This window comes from Peromyscus leucopus, chromosome 6 (genome assembly GCF_004664715.2).
Source record: "Peromyscus leucopus breed LL Stock chromosome 6, UCI_PerLeu_2.1, whole genome shotgun sequence".
Taxonomy (NCBI): Eukaryota; Metazoa; Chordata; class Mammalia; order Rodentia; family Cricetidae; genus Peromyscus; species Peromyscus leucopus.
The window spans coordinates 69,262,318-69,284,212 of NC_051068.1; positions in this window are offsets into that span (position 1 = coordinate 69,262,318).

A 21,895-nucleotide genomic window follows, 5' to 3' on the forward strand; every position below is an offset into this window, starting at 1 on the left:
TGAGGCTAGCCTGGGGTAAAGATAAAAAGAATACGTGGGTCCTAGACATGATGATATCTTGTCACGTTAATTTTGAAGTTTTTTTTGTTTTGTTTTGTTTTTTGATTTTTTGAGACAGGGTTTTTCTGTGTAGTTTTGCGCCTTTCCTGGATCTCACTTGGTAGCCCAGGCTGGCCTCGAACTCACAGAGATCCGCCTGGCTCTGCCTCCCGAGTGCTGGGATTAAAGGCGTGTGCCACCACTGCCCGGCTGAAGTTTATTTTTAATGTGTGTGTGTGTGTGTGTGTGTGTGTGTGTGTGTGTGTGTGGTGTGTGCCCACAGAGGTGGTCTTGGAGCTGAGTTACACCTGTCTGTGGGCTGCCTGATGGGCCTCTGACACAGCTCTTAGTGGGTGTGCCATCTCTCCAGCCTTTTTTAGAGAATGCTGTTTATGAGATTTGATTCTGCTACCCTAGCTCTGTTTTCATGATGAAGTTTGACGCAATGTTTAGAAATCTGTGTTGGGAGCTGGAGAGATGGCTTCAGGATGAAGAGTGTGCAGCTCTTGCCGAGGACCCAAGTTCAGCTCCCAGCTCCCGGATGGAGGCTTGCATCCTGTACCTCCACCTCAGAGGATTTCACGCCCTCCTCTGGCCTCCAGAGGCACCTGCACTCGTGTGCATACACACACACACACACACACACACACACACACACACACACACACACGGACACGGACACGGACACACACACACGGACACACACGGACACATACATGAAAATAAAATAAATCTCTTTAAAAATCTCTGTCCAGCAGGCAGGGAGCCTCAGCAGGTCAGAGTACTGATGACCTGAGTTTGGCTCCTGGACCCCACAAGGTGGCAGAAGAGTCCTGAGAATTGTCCTCAGACCTCCACAGGCACATTGTGGCACACACACACACACACACACACACACACACACACACACACACCTGTGATAAATAAGTAAATAACCCAGGTAGTCATCATTGTCCCAGAAACCTGTCATTTATCTTTACAGTTTACAAATACATAATTACGTAGTATGCCAACGAAAATAAATTCACCCATTTGTGAATATTATTGTGGGTAAATTTCAAGTGAACAAAATTAATTTAAATTTTTATTTTTTCTATCTATCTATCTATCTATCTATCTATCTATCTATCTATCTATCTATTTTTCGAGACAGGGTTTCTCTGTGTAGCCCTAGCTGTCCTGGAACTTGCTCTGTAGACCAGGCTGGCCTCGAACTCACAGAGCTCTGCATGCCTCTGCCTCCCGAGTGCTGGGATTAAAGGCACGCGCCACCACCACCCGGCTTAATTTAATTTTTAAACTTTTTGTTGTTTGATCTATTTTGTGTGGTGTTCTGGGGGAAGTGTTGTGCACATGACACCCTGTGGAGGCCAGCAGACAAACTTCAGGAGTCCAGTCTCTCCTTCCACCATGTGGGTCCCAGGAACCAAACTCAGGTGGCCAGGCTCAGTAGCAGACATCTTTATTTGCTGAGCCATTTCACTGGCCCCCAAATTAATTAAAATGTTTAAAAGCAAAACATGACCTCTAGCCCAATATCCAGCGACAACTTGTTTGTTTTTTTTTTTGTTTGTTTGTTTGTTTGTTTGCTTTTGACACATCCTCACTAAGAGCCCTGACTAAGCATGGAACTCACCGCGTGGCTTGGGTTGACCTTAACCTTGCAGCAATCCTCCTACGATGGTGGTGACTATGGGGGTGTGTGGGTGTGTGTGTGTAGCACACCACCAGCTTCGTTCAGGGTGTTTAAAACCATCTTTTCCCTTTATTAGTGCTGTTTATGGCTCCATATTTCTGTATTTTAGTGACGTGTTTTTACTTTAAAGATACAACGCAAGTCAGGCACTACGAATAAGTTTTCAGAATGAAAGCCATTAGTGCCCCAGCAAGGTGAACGGTAGGAGCCACAACTCGGTGTGAGACCCTCCACCCTCCCACTCAGTGCTCTACGCAGCAAAGTTACTCTTTTTACAAAAATAGCGCTTTATACATATTCCTCAGTAGACACATCTCAGGTAATGTCTCCATGTCAATTATTGTTAATAGTTCTATCATACTCCACAGAATTAATATGTGTTGAGTGATTTTCCTTTTAAAAGTTGTCTCACCTAGCCAGAGCATTTAGGCAAGAAGAAGCAGCAGCAAGGACACCCAAAGCAGACATCGTTTTCTGTAGCCAACCCTGTCAGTGCATCACAGTAATCCCAGCATTTGAGAGGTGAGGGCAGGAGGACCAGACATTGAAGGCTAGCCTCAGCCACATAGTTTTAGGCCAGCCTGGGCCACACGAGATAGTGTCATAAAACAAAGGTGTTTTAAATAGCTTAATACCTAGGATAGAAAATCAATCTAGGGGCATATTGATGCAAAAATTAATGAAAGATAAATATATTGTTGTTGTTATTATATTGTAAACCATTCCTCAATCATTTTAAAATAAAGTTCTGTCACTTGCTACAACATGGATGAGCCTAGAGAAGTCACAGAGAAAGAAAACTATGTTGTTAAGTGAACTAAGCCAGGCACAAAAGACAAATATCCCAGTTCTCACTCCTGTATAGAAGCTAAAAAGTTCATGTCATGGAAACAGAGAAGTTACCAGAAGCTGGGGCGTGGGTGACGGGGAGGTATTGGTGAATGGATGCAGAATTCAAGCTGCTTGATGGGTCCTGCACTACAGAGGTAAATTCCATAGCATTTATAGTTCTTAGTCATGCTTCCCCAGTCCTCGGAGGCTGGGTTTGCTGTCTTTCTGTTTGCAGTGTTGCTGTGATTTGCCTTTTGTGGCTGTTTCTGTCACGTTGACAGCCAAAGCTAACTGTAACACCGACCAAACACCGGGCATTCCTAGAACTCCCTCATCCAAGCAGACCACCTGGATTCCCGAGTCACATTCATTCCTTCTTGTGACCGGACCCTGAGAGCCTCTCCCTTCTTTGAATTTGCCCATGTAGGTGTCTCATTTATTTAATTATTTTTAAAGATTTATTTATTATGTATACAGCATTCTGTCTGCATGTACACCTGCAGGCCAGAAGAGGGCGCCAGATCTCATTGCAGATGGTTGTGGCTGGGAATTGAACTCAGGACCTCTGACAGAACACTCAATGCTCTTAACCTGAGAGATGACTCAGAGCCCTTAGGTGTCTCATTTAAATGGAACCATGTCATATTTGTCCTTTTTTACACTTTTTAATTGTGTGTGTGTGTGTGTGTGTGTGTGTGTGCGTGCGCGCGCGCGCGCGCGCGCGCGCTTGTGTTGGGGGCAGAGAAGAAAGGAAAGGGAGGAAGGGGAAGGAAAACAATGTAAAAGATGCTAGCAAATTTAAATAAATATTAAATAAAAATCTTAAAAAGGAGCGACCGACGGAGCTGGTGAGATAGCCCCGCAGATGAGGACGTTGCTGCCAGGGCTTAAGGGCTTGAGTTCAAGCTCCGGCAGCCACCTGGTGGAAGGAGAGCACCGACTTTCATATGGTTGTAATCTCCACACGCGCACCGTGACACACATGCACACACACAGATGTGTGCACAAACACAGTGAGTGAATAAATGTAACAATATTAAAAAGAGTGACAATGAGCCACATGAGTGAAGACACTTAAGGGTCCCAATTATTGCTTGGAGCTTCCTTTTGTGGCGTTCAAGAGAAGGAAGAATTTGGTTGCTAGGGAGCATAGCACAGGTGGTTAACTGATTATTTACTTTCTTAGATTCATTTATTTTATGAGTATTTTGCCACATGCATGCCCTGGGAGGGCTCCTGGTGCCCTTGGAGGTCAGAAGAAGATATCAGATCCCCTGGAACTGGAGTTATTTAGAGGGTCATGAGTTACCACAAAGGTGCTGGGAACTGAACCTGGGTCCTCTTTCAAGGCACAGATGTTTTGATTGGCAGGCATGCTTACTGTGCACAATGCATTTGAATTTTAATAATATGCACACCCAATTATGCATAAGGATAAACTAGTAAACAAAGGTTTTTTTTTCCTAGGAGTTCATTCAGACGACAGTTGGCTTTACTGTACACGTACTCTGTGGTGGTTTGAATGAGAAATGTCCCCCTCGTGTATTTGAACACTTGGTTCCAAGTTCCTGGCACTGTTTGGGGAGGTCCTGGAACCTTAGGAGGCGCAGCCTTGCTGGAAGAAGCACATCATTTGGGGAAGGCACTGAGAGTGTGGGCTCCATTCCACTCCCAGCTCCCGCTTCTTCCGCTTTCTGCAGGTGGTTGAAGATGTGATCTCTCGCTTCTTGATCCCAAGTCTGCTGCTGCGCCGCCTGTGCCGTTATGGACTCTCTCTCTAGAACCACAATGGAGAATAAACTTCCTTCCCTGCGTCGCTTTAGGGGGTGGTGTTTTATCAGCAACAAAAGGGAACTCACATATTCCCTAAACCAGTCTGGGCCCAATTCCCACCCTTATACTCACACGTAACTACAGTACGGTTAAACAGACCCTGGGAAGGAGAACTTGGCCCCTTGTTCAGATGTGTGTGTGTATGTGTGTGTGTGTGTGTGTGTGTGTGTGTGTGTGTTTTCGCGCGCGCGCAGCTCAATGTAGGCGAGGGCCCCAGGTTGCTAACAGCTTGTTTGTTGCATTGTTTGGAGAGGGTGTGTGTGCACAGTACATACAGGTAAGGTTCTTAGGTTTCCCGTGTATTGTTGGCCCAGGCCACATGGAGCCCCAGGCTGCCACGTTATTCCTATACTTACCTGCTCCACCAGGTGGCGCTCGCCTGTGATCTCAGCACCCGGGAGGTAGAAGCAGGAAAATCAGAAATTCAAAGCCAGCTTTGGTTACTAGTGAGCTTGAGGTCAGCCTTAGCTACAGGGAACCCTGTCTTAAAAATCAAACAAACAGGGGGTCATTAGCCGAGGAGGCTACCTTTGCGCACCCTGCCCGGCGTGCGGAAGTGAGCCACCGGCTCCCAGCCGCCTCTGCACAGAGACGGTCGCTCACCTGGTGTGCTGCCCCAAGCAGGGAGAGCCCAGGTGTGGAGACTTCTGGACACAGGGTGCCCTCCGCCGCCCCCTAGAGCACCCCTAATTACTGGCCGGTGCTATCTAGTCCCAGCTTAAAAAGATGTACTCGTGTAAAAGAAAGTTTCCGGAAGAAAACATGCTAGGGTGTAAGTAGAGACTTGACGAACAAGTTACAAATAACAGCCATTTTCTCCAGCGAGCCGGTGTCAGTTTTTCTGTCCAATTCCGTTTTATGCGAATTGTTAGTTGCAGCACGCAGCGGAATAAAAGGAGTCCCCGTGACCTCTCTGAATTGCTGGGGTGGGGCTACCCGGGTAACAATCTTACCCTTGCCTGCTGGGCATGGTGGCCCACGCCTTTAATCCCTGCACTCTAACGGGTTCTAGGGCTACCAAGTGTGACCCTATCTAAAACAATAAAGACACGATAGGTGTTGTCAATAAAGTCAACACGATAGGTAGCCTCACGACTGCAAATTGACTGTGTTGCTGAAGGGTGATCAGCTGCCTGGGTAATCATTCTAAAAAAAAAAAATAAAAATAAAAAACAGAGGAAGAGGGGAGGGGGAGGGGAGGAGGAGGGGAGGAGGAGAGGAGGAGGAGGAGGAGGAGGAGAGAAAACTATGACCACAAAACACAGGGGTGGATGTGGTGGCACTTTTCTTCAATCCCAGCATTTGGAGAGAGAGAGGAAGGTGGATCTCTGGTCTGTGTAGTTTTCCAGGTCACCCAGAGGTACATTGTTACACGAATCCTAATTGGTCTCATAATAAAAACCCAGAGCCAGGTATTGAGGTAAATGCTGACAGATCAGAGGAAACAAGTCACACCCACTTCTCACCTCACCAACTCCTCAGCCAATCCTGTCTTCACGAATCCTCAGACTGAATGCCTCTGAGTCCTCAGCCTAATGGTGTGTGTGCTTCCCAAACACTGGTAGCAAAGGCATGAGATCTCAAATGCTGGGATTAAAGATGTGTGCCACCACTGCCTGGCTCTGTTTCTTTTAGGCTGGATTAATCTTGTGTAGTCTAGGGTGGCCTTGAACTCACAAAAATCCAGTCGGATCTCTGCCTCTGCCTTCCCAGTGCTAGAATAAAAGGTGTGTGCCACCACTGCCTGACCTCTGTGGCTAACTCTGTGGCTGGCTCTGTCTTCTGATCTTTAGGCAAGCTTTATTTCTTAGATTACAAATATATCACCATAATACACAATGAGACCCTGTCTAAGAAAAAGACAGAAAGAGAACAAAACCAACTTTCCCTTTGAGATGTGTGTAATTCAGGAGTGAGGAGCTAGGTTGCTACCCAGACTCACGTGGTCCCACGAAACTTCCGGAGTCAGTGGCTCAGTCCTGGGATGTTGTCTCACCAACTCAAGAATGAATTTCACAGACAAGAAGAATGAGTTTAGTAAGGAATTGTTATTATAGAGGAAGCGTCAAGATTGACTGCAGAAAGCAGAGCTATGGGAATCAGCTCTCTGGAGGGCCACAAGAGGGGGACCACAGAGTTGCCTTGTAGGGGCTGTTGTGGGACTTATGGCAGGAACTGGAAAAGACTGGTTAATTCCCCAAGCATCTTACAGCTTGAGCCAGTACCAGCCCACATGCGCTGTGCCTGTCCCCTGACCCAGCCAGGGGGATCAACCATGTGCTGTTCACATGCTCCTTGCTCAACTAAGGGACTGGGTGGGTGGGTGAAGCCCTCACTCTGTCCATCTCTGGCTTCTGCTTTTGTTAGCATCCTGGCCCTTAGCTGATGGGTGTGGCTACTGACCTCATGGGTGCTGCTGACTGTGCAAGCTAGTTTCTCTATCATCTTGACACAGGTGGAGTCACTGAGACAAAGAAACCTCAATGGAGAAAATGCCCCCCCCACCCCCAGATTGGCCTGTGGGCACGGCTATGGTGCGTCTTCTGGACCGATGGTTGATGTGGGACGGCCCAGCTCACTGTGGGTGGTACCGCCCCTGAGCTAGTGGTCCTGGGTGCTATAAGAAAGCAGGCTGAAGGGACGCTTGGCTCAGTCTGGGAGGAAGGGACTGGACCTGCCTGGACTGAGTCTACCAGGTTGATCGCAGCCCTCAGGGGAGGCTTTGCTCTGGAGGAGGTGGGAATGGGGGTGGGCTGGGGGAAGGGGGAGGGAGGGGGGGAGGGGGGAGAACAGGGGAACCCGTGGCTGATATGTAGAACTGAATGGTATTGTAAAATGAAATAAAAGGAAAAAAAAAAAAAAAAAAAGAAAGCAGGCTGAGCAAGTTTGAGGAGCAAGCCAGTAAGCAGCACTCCTCCATGGCCTCTGCATCAGTTCCTGCCTCTAGGTTCCTGCCCTGTTTAAGCTCCCGCTCATACTTCGCTTAGCAGTGAAGTGTGGCCTGGAAGTGTAAGCTCAACTAAATCCTTTCATCCCTAAGCTGCTTTTGGTCATGGTCTTTTATCACAGCAATAGAAACCCTAAGGCACTAGTCTTAGGCCTTGGCAGGGTAACCTGGGCTATTAATTAGTACCAACTAGTAACCTGGGCTATTAATTAGACCTCATTCTCTTTGTTCACACATTTACATGCCTCTAAGAGGTAGCTGCAGTTTTCTTTGGGTTCCCATATGTAGCTTTCTGTCCACCAGGCCCTGTAATGGTTAGTTTTGATTGTCAACTTGACATATTCTTGGGAAGGGTCTCAGTGAGGGTCTGTCTGGGATTTTGGCCTGTGGATATGCCTGTGAGAGATTCTCCTTAGTTAACAGAGGTGGGGAAACCCACTCTGAATGTGGGTGGTGCTAAGGAGAGCTGATAAAGTCCTGAGTGGGTGTGTATTGTTAACACGAACATGGACAAACGTGGACATGTCAAGGAACCCAACTCTGCAAAGACAGAGGAACAGCAAGGCTATATTCACCCAGGTCAAGCTCAGCAGGGAAATGGCAAGGCCCTTCTCTGCTCTGAGCGTGGACGTTGTCACTGAGTGCAGAAAGTGTCAACCACAGCTTCCTTCTCTTGGATGCCATCTCATTAAGCTGTACATGACAAACCCACCTCACTCAACTGTACCAAGTCCTGGGACCCTGACTAGGTGCAGAGCGGAAGTGAAGAAAGGAAAGACACACACAGAAAAGCTGAGATCAGTGTGTATGTGTGTGTGCACTCCAATGCAACAATCTGCAACTGCAGCCATGTTTATTAAAAACAGCATGGGGGGCCGAGGTTGGCTAGCTCCGGCAGGAAGTCTCTGTAGGTGAGCAGTCCTGGGCTGTGACCATCCTGAAAGGCCACTACAGTGCAGTTTTTGCACACGCTGTTCAATCCTGGAACTTGGACGCCCCCGCCACCACATAGACGCATTGCCGTCTGTCTGAGGTCACCAGGGGAAGGCTTTGCCCCGCCCATGGGGCTGAAGCTTTGGACTCCTTGGCATGGTCACGCCTGTGTCAGCAATACATGTTCACTCAGGACTCCATTTACCCAGGGATCCCTACACAGCTGTGCTGACAAGTTTTATGTCAACTTGGCCCAAGCTATCATTATTTGAAAGGAGGGAACCTTACCTGAGAAAATGCTTCCATAAGCTGTAGGGCATTTTCTTAATTAGTGATTGATGTGGAAGGGCCCAGCCCACTGTGGGTGGTGCTATGCCTGGGCTGGTGGTCCAGGGTTCTCTAAGAAAGCAGGCTGAACAAGCCTTGGGGATCAAGGTAGTACTCCAGGGCCTCTGCATCAGCTCCCACCTCAGGTTCCCGCCCTCCTTGAGTTCCTGTCCTGACTTCCTTCAGTGCTGGACTACACTGTGGAAGTGTAAATCCTTTCCTCCCCAGCTTGCTCTTGGTCATGGAGTTTCGTCACAGCACTAGAAACCCCGATGCGGACAACAGCAGTAGGCGTACTGAGGTTCCGGACTGCTGCTGCGTCTCCGCCAGAGCTCAGGGCCCACCCAGTCCCAGCTTTTCTGCATTCCTGTGAAGGCAGGCACTATTTCTTCGGCTTGGATCTTGGAGTGTGTAAGAGTGGAGCGGGGGAGCCGAACACTACACACACACACACACACACACCCCTCATTTCCGTCTGCTCCTGACGGTGTGACGTGACCAGTTGTCTCAACTCTCGGCTGCCTTGACTTCCTCGCGGACCGGAGCTAAAGTGGACTCTTCACACCTAAGTCGCTTTCTGTCCACGTGTTTTATCATGGCAGCAGAAAGGAAGCCAGGCCAGGCTGTCTGGAGGGGGCCGACCCTGGGGCAGGGGAAGCCTGCTGGAAGCTGTCCTTACCACAGTCCAGAGGCTCAGACAGCAGCATTAGAGGCGAGTCCGGGTGACAGGGCAGCAGCGCTTTGTGTAAGTTCCTCAAGGAAGGACTCACAGGGGGGAACCGTATCCAGCCTTGTGTATCAGCTTGGTGATCCCACACTCAGCTGCGGCCCTTTCACTTTTCACCCCCGGTGTTCACGATTTTACCACTTCCCCCTTACCAGTTTTTATAATGTCTGTTCTCAATACACGAATATCCTTAGCCCATAATGCCCCTGGTGTTTGGGGAGGGGGGTCCTGATTTTTGAGGCAGATTCTCACTAAGTCTCATTGTGTAACCCAAGCTGGCCTTGAACTCATGGTGATCCTGCTGCCTCAGTGCTGGGAATAACAAAAGTGAAACACCACACCTAGCTTCAAAATCATGAGTTATTTTTAAATTGATTTATGTATGTGTATGTCTGCGTGTGTACACACGTGCATTTGGATAACCACAGGCTGGAAGAGGGGAAGAGAGAGCTAGAGTTACAGGTGACTGTGAGCTGACCAATGCGAGTTCTGGGGTTCGGATTCTGGGCCTCTGGGAAAGCCACAAGCATGCTTAACTGCCCCCAAAGCCATGTCAGAATCGAGTTTTAATAGGTGCAGCCTTAAGAGCTTTGGAAGCCTTCCGTCTGCCTGAAACATTTTTTTCTGGGGCACTGCCTCGGAATTTCAAGCCTCATCCTGCAAATCGTCTTTGTTCTGAACTGAGTCTTAATTCTGTCACCCTTTGCCCTCTGCGGAGAGGGACGATGGCGTTGAAGGAGACAGTCAGAGGATGTGTGCCCCTGAGACCTCCGGGAAGACGCTAGCTTCGCTTGAAGAAGGTCCAAAGGCGACAGGCTGCTGCTAGCCACTGCTGGGAGGGAGGTAGTGCCACCAAGACAGGGTCTCCCGGCCGGGGACATGTGGAGTGGAGCAAGACAGAGCTGGTTACAGCAGCAGATTCTGAAGAGAAGCTCATGGGTAGAGCCACCGCTAGCCCGGTGTTCAGGAAGGAACCGCTCAGGGGAATGTCGTCTGCCGGGGCAGGGAAGACAGGGCAGCCGGGTGTCTAGCCTGAGAGGAGGAGGAAGGACAGTGCTTCCAGAGCTGATGTTTTTGTGTTGCGATTTTTCTGTGCATGGGGCTGGAGAGATGGCTCAGTGGTTAAGAGCACGGGCTGCTCTTCCAGAGGACCTGGGTTTGATTCTCAGCTTCTGTGTGGCAGCTCACAGCTGTCTGTAACTCCAGTCCAAGGGGTTCCAACACCCTTTTCTGGCCTTAAGGGCACTAGCACAAGTGTGGTACACAGGCATACATGCAGGCAAGACACCCGTATGCATAAAATTAAATAAATCTTTAGAAAATTTCTATCGAGGAATGTAAGTCATTTCTGTTTTGTTGTTTGTTTGTTTGTTTGATTGATTGATTGATTGATTTTGATTTTGTTTTGTTTTGTTTTTTTGTTTTTCGAGACAGGGTTTCTCTGTGTAGCTTTGCGCCTTTCCTGGGACTCACTTGGTAGCCCAGGCTGGCCTCGAACTCACAGAGATCCGCCTGCCTCTGCCTCCCGAGTGCTGGGATTAAAGGCGTGCACCACCACCGCCCGGCCTGATTTTGGTTTTTGAGACAGGGTCTCACTATGCAGTCCTGGCTGTCATGGAGCTCACTATGTAGACCAGGCTGGCCTCTGCTCCTTAAGTGCTGGGATTAAAAGTATGCACCACCACCATACCCACCTCATTTCTGTTTATTTGCTTATTTATTTGTTACAATGCTGAGGATTGATGCAGGGTCTAAGACATGTTAGGCAAGCACCCTATTAATGAACTATATACCCAGTCCACATAAGTAACTTATTTTTTAAAAACATTTAATTCATTATTATTAGTGTGTGTGTGTGCATTTATGTTTGTGTGTGTGCACGCATATGAGCACACACACACACACACACACATATGAATGCACGCATGCCATGGGAGGTCAGAGGACAATTTTGTGGAGTTGGTTTTCTGATTCCACCTTCATGTGGTATGCTAGCTAGCTAGTTTTATGTCAATTTGACATAAGCTAGAGTCATCAGAGAGAACTCTTACCACAAGAGGCTGTAGGCAAGTCTGTGGAGCATTTTCTTAATTAGTGATTGATGGGGAGGGCCCAGCCCATTGTGGGTGGCTCCATCCCTGGGCTGGTGGTCCTGGGTTCTATAAGAAAGTGGGATGAGCAAGCCATGAGGAGCAAGCCAGTAAGCAGCACCCCTCCATGGCCTCTGCATCAGCTCCTGTCTCCAGGTTCCTGTCCTTTTTGAGTTCCTGCCCTGACTTCCTTAAGTGACAGATAATGATGTGGAAGTGTAAGCCAAATAAACCCTTTCCTCCTCAACATGCTTTTGGTCATGGTGTTCTGTCACAGCAATAGAAACCTGACTAAGATGCATGAGTTTTGGGGACTGAACTTGGTCTTCAGGCTTGTGATGGAAGTTGAAGTACTTTCAACCACAGAACCATCTCACCATCCCCATGTGTGAGTCATTTCTTTTCCTTTTTCTTTTTCTTTTTTCTTTTCCTTTTCTTTTTTCTTTTTCTTTTCTGTTTTTTTTTTTTTTTTTTTTTTTTTTTTTTTTTTTTTTTTTTTTTTTTTTTTTTTTCTTCTTCTTCATGGCAGGGTTTCTCTGCATAGCCCTGGCTATCCTGGAACTCTCTTTTGTTTTTGTTTTTTTTTTTTGGTTTTTTTTTTTTTTTTTTTTTGGTTTTTTTTCGAGACAGGGTTTCTCTGTGTAGCTTTGCGCCCTTCCTGGAACTCACTTTGTAGACCAGGCTGGCCTCGAACTCACAGAGATCCACGTGGCTCTGCCTCCCGAGTGCTGGGATTACAGGCGTGCGCCACCACCACCCGGCCTGGAACTCTCTTTGTAGACCAGGCTGGTCTCGAATTCTCAGAGATCTGCCTGCCTCTGTCTCCTGAGTGCTGGGATTAAAGCTATGTGCCACCACCGCCCAGCCTTGCTAGGTGGTGGTGGCGCACGCCTTTAATCCCAGCACTCTGGAGGCAGAGGCAGGCGGATCTCTGTGAGTTCGAGGCCAGCCTGGGCTACCAAGTGAGTTCCAGGAAAGGCACAAAGCTACGCAGAGAAACCCTGTCTCGAAAAACCAAAAAAAAAAAAAAAAAAAAAAAAAAAAAAAAAAGAACAGCTATGATATCCCCCTATTACCATGCATTTTCATGTAATAATTATAATCTCATGATTACTTCTTATTCTTATGGGTACACATATTTGTGGGTGGTAACTATATAATTTTAATAATTAATTTTAATACTAAAATATGCTTCATGACAAGATTTATTATTCCATGTGACTGTTGGACACTTAGAGGTCTGTTTTTCATCCTTGGCTTACTGACAGGGCAAACTGGCCAAACAAAGTGTCCTTGGGATAGACTGAAGGCAGAACTGTCACAGATTGTATTCATGAGTGAAGTTGCAGATGTTTGAACTTACTGGATCAAAGCCCTTCAGAAGATTTATGGTGAGCTGGAGTGATATTGCAGGTGTTTGTCCGCATTATATCTCAGTCCTTCAGGAGATCAACAGCACCTACGTTGCCCTAAGCTTCCTCCACCTGCACCTCCCCACTCTGATTCAAAAAGCAATTAACACTTTGCATATTCTTCTACACACATTTTTAATGCAAGATTGTAGGCCTAATAGACCAACTATTTATATTATTAATCACATAAAATAGCACACGAATTCTTTGCCTCTTCCTTAGATCTCTCACTGGTTCAGTTTCTTCCCTTGTACCCTTGTAGCCATCCCTTTAAGAGATGGCCAAAACTTACAACCTGCAGCTGTGGTCAGTCACCAATTAAGCTGACCAAGTCTTTGCCAAGTGTGACTCTTATCGTATCTACAAAGAATGCTTGTCCCTAGAGTTTGCCTTGTAGTTTTTTTTTTTTTTATTACTAACAAGTTGTTAATGAATGGATTTATAGATGCTCGGGAATTTGTAACAGGGAGAAGAAACTAAGAGAAACAAAGAGCAGAAAAATAAAGAGACAGAATGAAGAGCATTTGCCCATGTGTGTGAAGTTATTATAGAAATCATTCTGTCTTCACTCCTGGGAAGCATTCTCTGAAGTTACCTTGGGGAGTGGCTCTGAGGGTTGGACCCCCAGGATGCTAAACATACTTTACTCACAGAACATCAAGAGAAATCAAGCTGTTACTGACCTGGAGGCTTCACTTGGAAAGCTTTTATGGTGTTGGAAGGTGCTGTACATGTTGCCAGAGAACAGTAATCCTTATCTGGTCCAGATGTGAACCTTGCACATTGTAACTGGCCTGACAATATATGCCCACTGGTGCTATAGTGGCACAGATGTTATGGGAGTAACCAGTCACTTTCCAATCGTCTCTAAGCCCTGATCCCTAAGATAGAACCCATACCTGGCCCTGTTAAAGGAGCCAAGAACCCGAGGCTAGATCAGTCATCGGCTCTAGGAGAAATAACCACAGGATGAGTTCAGGGACCCACTGGACCTACTGATAGTTGGACTTCAGCCAAAGCTCCATGAATCACCTGACCTCAGTAAATTAAACCCCTCCCGTTGTTTCTATTTAAGTTGTTCTATTTACCAATAAAGACGTGGCAGTCAGATGTTGGGGTGATAACCTGCTAGATCAGCCAAGAAGCAACCAGCTGACCTTCCTTTTTGTTCAGAGATGCAGCAAGAGTGTGTCTCTCCACTTCCCCCCCCCCAAAAAAAAAGACCATGAATCTCTAAGCCCCTCCCTATCCCTTCCTGTGCATCTCTGTCCATAGTCCCAGATCATCCATCTTCTTCTCTATGGCTAATTCTTGTCAACTGGTCGCTGGTTCTGTTCCCTGAGCCAGGGTTAATTTTACTAACACAGTCTTGGAGTTTCACAGTGCGATCAAATATCCCACAGCACCCCCCCCTCCCATTTAACTAGAGGGTCACAATATTTCTTGGAGACTCTCAGCATCAGCCCAGAACCAATATCCAATAGATCCCTGAAAATTCCGATTGTCTCCATTCCCCCAGTGTACAGTTACCCTTGTAAAAGGTCCTAAGTTCCTCTGAGGGAAAGACTGGAGAAATACTAACAGCAAAACTATTAGGCATTTTATCAAGGTCCTTCCTCAGGGAAACCTGGCCATTTCTTCATTCAAGGGGTTGGTTCTGGGTCTGCAATTTGCTCAAATCTGGCAATTGATCCACAGCCAAGATTCCCCTTTACCATGATCCAATGCAACCTTTCTGTCATTTGTTTGAAAATCTTCCACTTATACAGATCAAATAAAAATGTAGTAAGCACCAGGCGGTGGTGGCACACACCTTTAATCCCAGCACTCGGGAGGCAGAGGCAGGCGGATCTCTGTGAGTTCGAGGCCAGCCTGGTCTCCAAAGCGAGTTCCAGGAAAGGCACAAAGCTACACAGAGAAACCCTATCTCGAAAAATCAAAAAACAAAACAAAACAAAGCAAAAAAACCCACCACCACCACCACAACAACAACAACAAAATGCAGTAAGGCTTCTTATCTATTTCATACCTGGAAACACAATGATTATCCAGTACCAAAGATCCATACAAGTCATGCCACCATAAAAATCACTTTGTCTGGGCTGACCATTACAGGTTAGGCCATTATGGTCATTGCTTTGTCTATGCTTCCCGTCAAGATAACCACCGTCACTCGGCCTTTGGTGATCCAGTGATGCCACCTGGCCCCTGCCTCTTTGGGGCCCAGTTAAACCCACTGAATTTAATTCACCCAACTGGGCACAGCATCTCCAACCCTAAGTTCTGACACAAGGACAAGGGTGACAACAAAGCCCTTCAGTGTGTTGGTGCCTCTCACAGTTTGGCATCTTACAGGAGTAGTGAAGGGCATGTCTTCTGGCTCTTCTACTGTGGAGGATTAGATTTTACACGACATTCCCACTCTAGCATTGTGGTTTCCCTGAGCCTTAAAATCCCTTCAACAGCACCAAATCAAGGGATGTCAGGCAACTCCAGCTCCTTTCCGTAGGCCAGCTTTTGACAAGTGCTTCAGACAAGCTGTTGACACCTTTTAACTGTGCAGACTCCCACAGTCAACCCCAAATCTCCATTCAGTGGGCCCATATCAATAAGTTCAGTCTGATCCAGCTCAATGTTCCGTCCACCATTATCCCACTCTTAAAATCCATTCCCACACCTATTCCCCAGACTTCTTCTGCTTGGACGAATCAGCAAACTCATTAAGCCCTTTAGCAGAACAGCTTTACCTCCTCTTGGACCGCTCTTCCTAACTGCCCTCTAGGAACCTGCTTAGCCTTGAGTCTAATTATAAGTCTAGAAGCAACTCTTGGTGGGTCCTGAGACATCAGTACTGTCTTGCCCAGCATCTCCTCCCCAGAAAAATCACTGCTTGTTTAGCAGACAATGGAGGATGAATTTCCTGTCAAAGGTGAAAAGAGCAACATTTCAGGGGGTGAGGGGTGAGTATATCTTCTACTGAGGGTGGAGAAACTACTTCCTCAAGTGAGATAAACCCTTGGGAATCTGAGGGTCCAAGGTTCTCAGCTTCAATAGGATCTTCCCACCTATCTCCATCCCAAGTTACAGGATCCCATTCTTTACCAATTAATGCCCGTATTTCAACCACCAACACCCTCGGAGACTGGGACTTGAATTTTTCCTGTGATTCAGTCAACCTTAGAATGAGGACTTCAGTTTGATTTTCTGTGCTTTGGTCCAGTGGTTCCTCACTGTGCTCGCTTTTGGATCAGTAATGTAGATACCATGCCTTGTATATTGGAAATATGTGGGGGGGAGTTATTTTGATTTTACAGGGGTTACAATTAGGAGATTTTCATGAGTCTTGGAAGAAACTGGACTTTTTTTTTTTTTTTTTTTTTTTTTTGAGACAGGGTTTCTCTGTGTAGCCCTGGCTATCCTGGAACTCACTCTGTAGATCAGGCTGGCTTTGAACTCAGAGATCTGCCTGTTTCTGCCTCCCAAGTGCCTGAATTAAAGGCTTGCACCACCACTGCCTGGCTCTCTTTTTTTCAATTTATTCAGAGATGTTAGGAACAACCAATCAGCAGCATCACTTTCCTTATTTTTCCACAAACTGTCAAAAGTTTTATTTACAGTGTTACCCAATTCGTTGCCTCTCACAGTTGGTGAATCAGGATAATCAAAGGCATTTGTCTCTTTAACTTTGTAAAATAGTTCACACCATAGGCATTCGGTGTTCGCACCATAGGCATTCAGTTCACACTGTAGGCATTCAGGACTCTCCAAGCTTCTAGGAAAGACTTCAATAACTGGAGTGGCTTCAGAAACAGAAGTTGAAAATTGGACATCCTATTCCAGACACTTAAAAAATTCATCCTTATATTTCTGTTGTTCTAGAACCACTTCTGGTACCAAAATTTGTATTTGTCAGTCAGGGTTCTCTAGAGGAACAGAACTTATAGAATGAACACACACACACACACACACACACACACACACACACACACATTCATATACGTGTGTGTGTGTGTGTGTGTGTGTGTGTGTGTGTGTGTGTGTGTGTGTATAAAGGGAATTATTAGATTATTTTTCAGGCTGTGGTCCAGCTAGTTCAACAATGACTGTCTACCAATGGAAGGTCCAAGAATCCAGTAGTTACTCAGTTCATGAGACTGGATGTCTCAGCTTGAGTCAGTTAGTTCCAAATATAGTAAAACTGACAACCAAGAATTGCCCTACAGTCAGATTCTATTCAGCTCTGCCCATAGACACTTGGGCATTTAATGAATGTTCTTCTGGACTGTAGTACAAAACAGATTTGCCTTGGGTTTATGTAATCTCTCCCCCTACTTTGAGGCTAAAGACATGCAAAAGGAAGATATTCTCAGAAAATACAATGCATCATGCAGCTGCTGGGTTCACAGTGCCCATTCCAAACCCCCTCAGTCTCCAGCCATTGACCCTTTCCCATCTTTCTACCTTACCTAAGGTTAAAAGGAGCTTGAAACCTCAACTGAGTTAAGATGATCTTTATAAACAATGGGATGCCATGTTCTTGGCTTGCTGGTTTTCCAAATTCTTTTCTTTAAAAAAAAAAAAAAAAAAAGATTTACTTTTATACTGTCTGTGTGTGTGTGTGTGTGTGTGTGTGTGTGTGTGTGTGTGTGTGTGTGTGAATGTGGTAGTTTGAATGTAGTTGGCCCCATAAGCTCATAGGGAGTGCTACTATTAGGAGGTGTGGCTTTGTTGGAATAGGTATGGCCTTGTTGGAGGAAGTGTGTCACCATGGGGGTGGGCTTTGAGGTCTCATATAGGCCTGAGCCACACCCACTACTTCAGTCCACTTCCTGTTGCCTGGTGCCAAGATGTAGGACACTTGTCTACTTCTCCATCGCCATGTCTGCCTGCAAACAGCCATGTTCCACCATGATGATAGCGGACTGAACCTCTGAACTGTAAGTGCGCCCCAATTAAATGTTTTCCTTTATAAGAGCTGCCGTGGTTATGGTGTCTCTTCACAGCAACAGAGACCCTAACTAAGACAGTGTGTATCTGTGTGTGCATATGCCATGTGTTATGGATGCTCAGAGAGACCAGAAGAGGGTGTGTGGTTCCCTGAAGCTTCAGTTATAGGCAACTGTGAGCTGTCTGGTAGGGTGCAGACAACCAAACTCTGGTCCTCTGGAAGAGCGGGGAGTGCTCTTAACCTCTGGGCCATCTCTGCAGCTTACTCCCCTACTCCCACGCTGTCTTTGTTTTAAACATTTTTTTAATTCTATGTGTATTTTGCATATAGTATGTCTGCCACTATGTGTGACCAGTACACAGAAAAGGCAGAAGAGTGTGTTGGATCCCCTGGAATTAGAGTTACAGACAGTTGTTAGTTGCCACGTGTGTGCTGAGAATCAAACCCTTGTCTTCTGGAAGAGCAGCCAGGGCTCCTGAGCACAGAGCCAATGCTCCAGCCCTGCCCAAGCGTTTTCAATAGGAGCAATGGCCTTCCTGAAACAGGCAGAGTTAAAATATCCCATTTACCACAGGGTTTTTGCTGCCACTCACAGAACCACGTTAGTGCTCTGAAGAGTGGGCCCAGGAGGACACAAGTTCTCCCGTGACCACGGGGCCCACCTAGCCCCGTCTGAGTACCTCACCTGCTAAGAAGCCAGAGCCAGGAGTGCCGGAGGAAAACAAACTGTTTACACATTGATTCTGACCCCTGTGTTCTGCCAACACCACACCTTCAAGTGTTTTTGAAACTCAGAAATAGGCTTTGGAAGGGTTGGAGAAACTCCATGCCAACCACGACACAAGAACCTACCTGGGTTTGATATCAGATTTCCCCTAATGCCTCCTGAATCAAACAAATAGAAGCTGAGATTGGAAATGAGAGGGCTGCCTGCCAAGGGTGTGTGTGCTTGGGGCTGGAGAGACGGCTCAGCGGTTAAGAGCACTGGCTGCTCTTGCAGAGGATGGGAATTCAATTCCCAGCACCCGTATGGTAACTCACAACCATGTGTGGCCCCAGTTCCAGGGGATCCAACCTGCATGCAGGCAAAATGTTCATACATGAAGTAAAATAATAAATCTCAAAAAAAATCATATGTGTGCCCTAAAGTCAGATTAGATTACAGTCTGGTTTTATTCCTCTAGGGAGTTACTGATGCTTGGGCAAGTTTAGGTTCATAACCATATTTGTGAGAATCGAACCGAACAGCAAACTAAATTATTCATCATGTAATTCACCAGATCGAGAGGGAGCCTATGCTTGACACTGCCTGGAGAGCCAGGAACCAGAGGCTGGACAGCCCAGAGACCAGGATAGAACCAAACATGACCAGCAAAAAAAAAGTCAACGAAATGATTCCCAATGGCATTCTGCAATACTCATAGACTCGGGCCTAGCATAATCGTCACCAGAGGCTTCATGCAGCAACAGACAGGAGCAGAGATAGAGACCCACAGCCAAACATTAGGCGGAGCTCAGAGAATCCTGCTGAAGCAGGGAGGAAGGATTGCAGGAGACAGAGGGGTCGAGGACGCCAGGAGAACACAGCCCGCAGAATCAACTAAGCCGAGCTCACAGAGACCGAAGTGACCATCAGGGGCCCTGTATGGGTCTGAGCCAGGTCCTCTGAATATATGTTATGGTTGTGTAGCTTGGTGTTCTTGTGGGACTCTTAAGAGTGGGAGTGGGAGGTGTCTCTGACTCTTGCCTGCTTTTGGAACCCTTCTCCTCCTATTGGGGTTGCCTCATCCAGCCTCGATATGAGGGTGTGTGCCTAGTCTTATTGGAACTTGTTAGATTGATGTCCCTCAGAGAACTGCTCTTTTCTGAAGGGAAACAGAGGAGGAGTGTGGGTTTGGGGAGAGCAGAGATGGGGGAAGGGACTGGGAGGAGCGGGGGACCTGCAGTTGGGATGTAATGTATGAGGGAAGAATAAATAAATAAATAAATAAATAAATAAATAAATAAATAGTAAATAAATAAATAAATAAATAAATAAATAAATAAATAAATAAAAGAGAGAGAGAGATTGCTGGCAGTGGTGGCCCATGCCTTTAATCCTAGCTGGGGAGTCAGAAGCAGATCTCTGTAAGTTCGAGGCCAGCCTAGTCTACAGAGTGAGTTCCAGGACAGCCAGGGCTATACAGAGAAACCTTGTCTCAAAACAACAAAGGGGGAGAGAGAGAGAGAGAGAGAGAGAGAGAGAGAGAGAGAGAGAGAGAGAGAGAGAGAGAGACCAGATTATATAATTATTTCAATGGAAGCAGAAATAGAGTGTAATAACATTTACCAACCATTTATGAGCAGAATTATGTTAAAAATTAATGCATTAGGAGGCCGGAGAGGTGGCTCGTTGGTCCAGAGCACACGTTGCCCTTGCAGAGGACATGGGTTTGGTTCCCAGCACCCATGTGGTCACCACCACCATCTGTGACTCCAGTTCCGGAGCTGTGATCTGACGCCCCCTGCTGTGGGACATTTTACACTGTGTGAAAATGTCTCCATGTGGCTGGTGTAATAAAAGGGTGGCCGGTCAATAGCTAGGCAGAGGTATAGGCAGGACTTCCAGGCAGAAAGGAAGGAGGAGATGAATCTAGGTGTACAAATGAGGTCATGGAGACACAGAGAGGAAACAGTAGGTGCAAGATGGGAAGAGAGGTAACGCCACGTGATAGAATGTAGATTAATATAAACGGGTTGATTTAAGTTGTAAGAGCTAGTTAGGAACAAGCCTAAACTATAGGCCAAGCTTTCCTAATTAGTAAGAAGTCTCCATGTCATTATTTGGGAGCTGACTGGTGGGACAGAAAAAGACTCGCTACAGCTCCCTTCTGGCCTTCCTGAGCACCAAGGACACAAGTGGTATACAAGCATTCGTGCAGGCAAAACACTCATATACATAAAATAAAAATAAGCCGTAAAAACTGTTTTAATTAGTAGAATGCATGCTTAGCATGGGCAAAGCCTGGGGTTCAAGCTGAGCACACCCCCCCAAATATGCTTAGGTAATATGACTGCATACATACATTAAGACTAATGAAATAGTCAGGCTTGGTGGCACTTGCCTTTAATCCCAGCACTAGGGAGGCAAAGGAAGGTGGATCTCTGTGAGTTCAAGGCCAGCCTGGTCTAGGGCAACCAGACTTACATAATAGAGAGACCCTATATCAAAAAAAAAAAAAAACAAAAAAAAAAAAACTAATGAAATAGAGAATTCTATTCAGAAAAACATAAAATACCAAGGAATAAAATTACTATGAGACTATTGTCAGAAATTAAAACATTTGGCAAGACCAACTTTAGAAGAAGTGGACAGGAAGATGGCTCAGAATATAAAAGTGCTAGCCACCAAGGCTGGTGACTTGAGTGATCCCAGAATCCACCTAGGGAAAGAAGAGAACCAAGAGAACCACTTCCTACAAGCTGTCTCCCGTCTTACACACGTACACGCACACACCGGAGCAGCGTGGACATATGCACTCATATGCACACGCTAGGTAGGTAGATGTTACTTTAGGAGGTGCTACAGGGAAATACAGTTTTTAAATTATTCATATATATACATACATATACATACACACACACACACACACACACACACACACACACACACACACACACGACCTTCATGTCCAGTTCTTCTTTCTTCTTTTTTTTAAATACCCATTGAGTCCAATTAGTGCAGCCTCCATGCACATGAGCAACCTACCAGTTTCCCACTGTGGAAGGAAATACTCCCCTTCTCCCAGCAGCCATTAAGAGCCAATACCTCTTCCACCAGATGTAGGCCTGGTGAGCCCCGCCTACATCCATGCTGGAATGTTGATTGGCTTGATCCTGTGCAGGTAATCCTAGCTGCTGTGGTCAGTGCAACAGCCGTAACAGGTGTGCAGCATCTCACAGCACTCTTCCCGATCCTCTAGCTCATCTGTTTCTTCTTTCTCTTTTGTGATGGCCCCTGTTGTGTTGAAGGCTGACCCAGATGCTCCATTTAGAGCTAAGCATGCAGCAGTCACTTATTCTAAGAACTTTGATCAGTTATGAGTCTCTGTGTGGAGTATTACCCACTACAA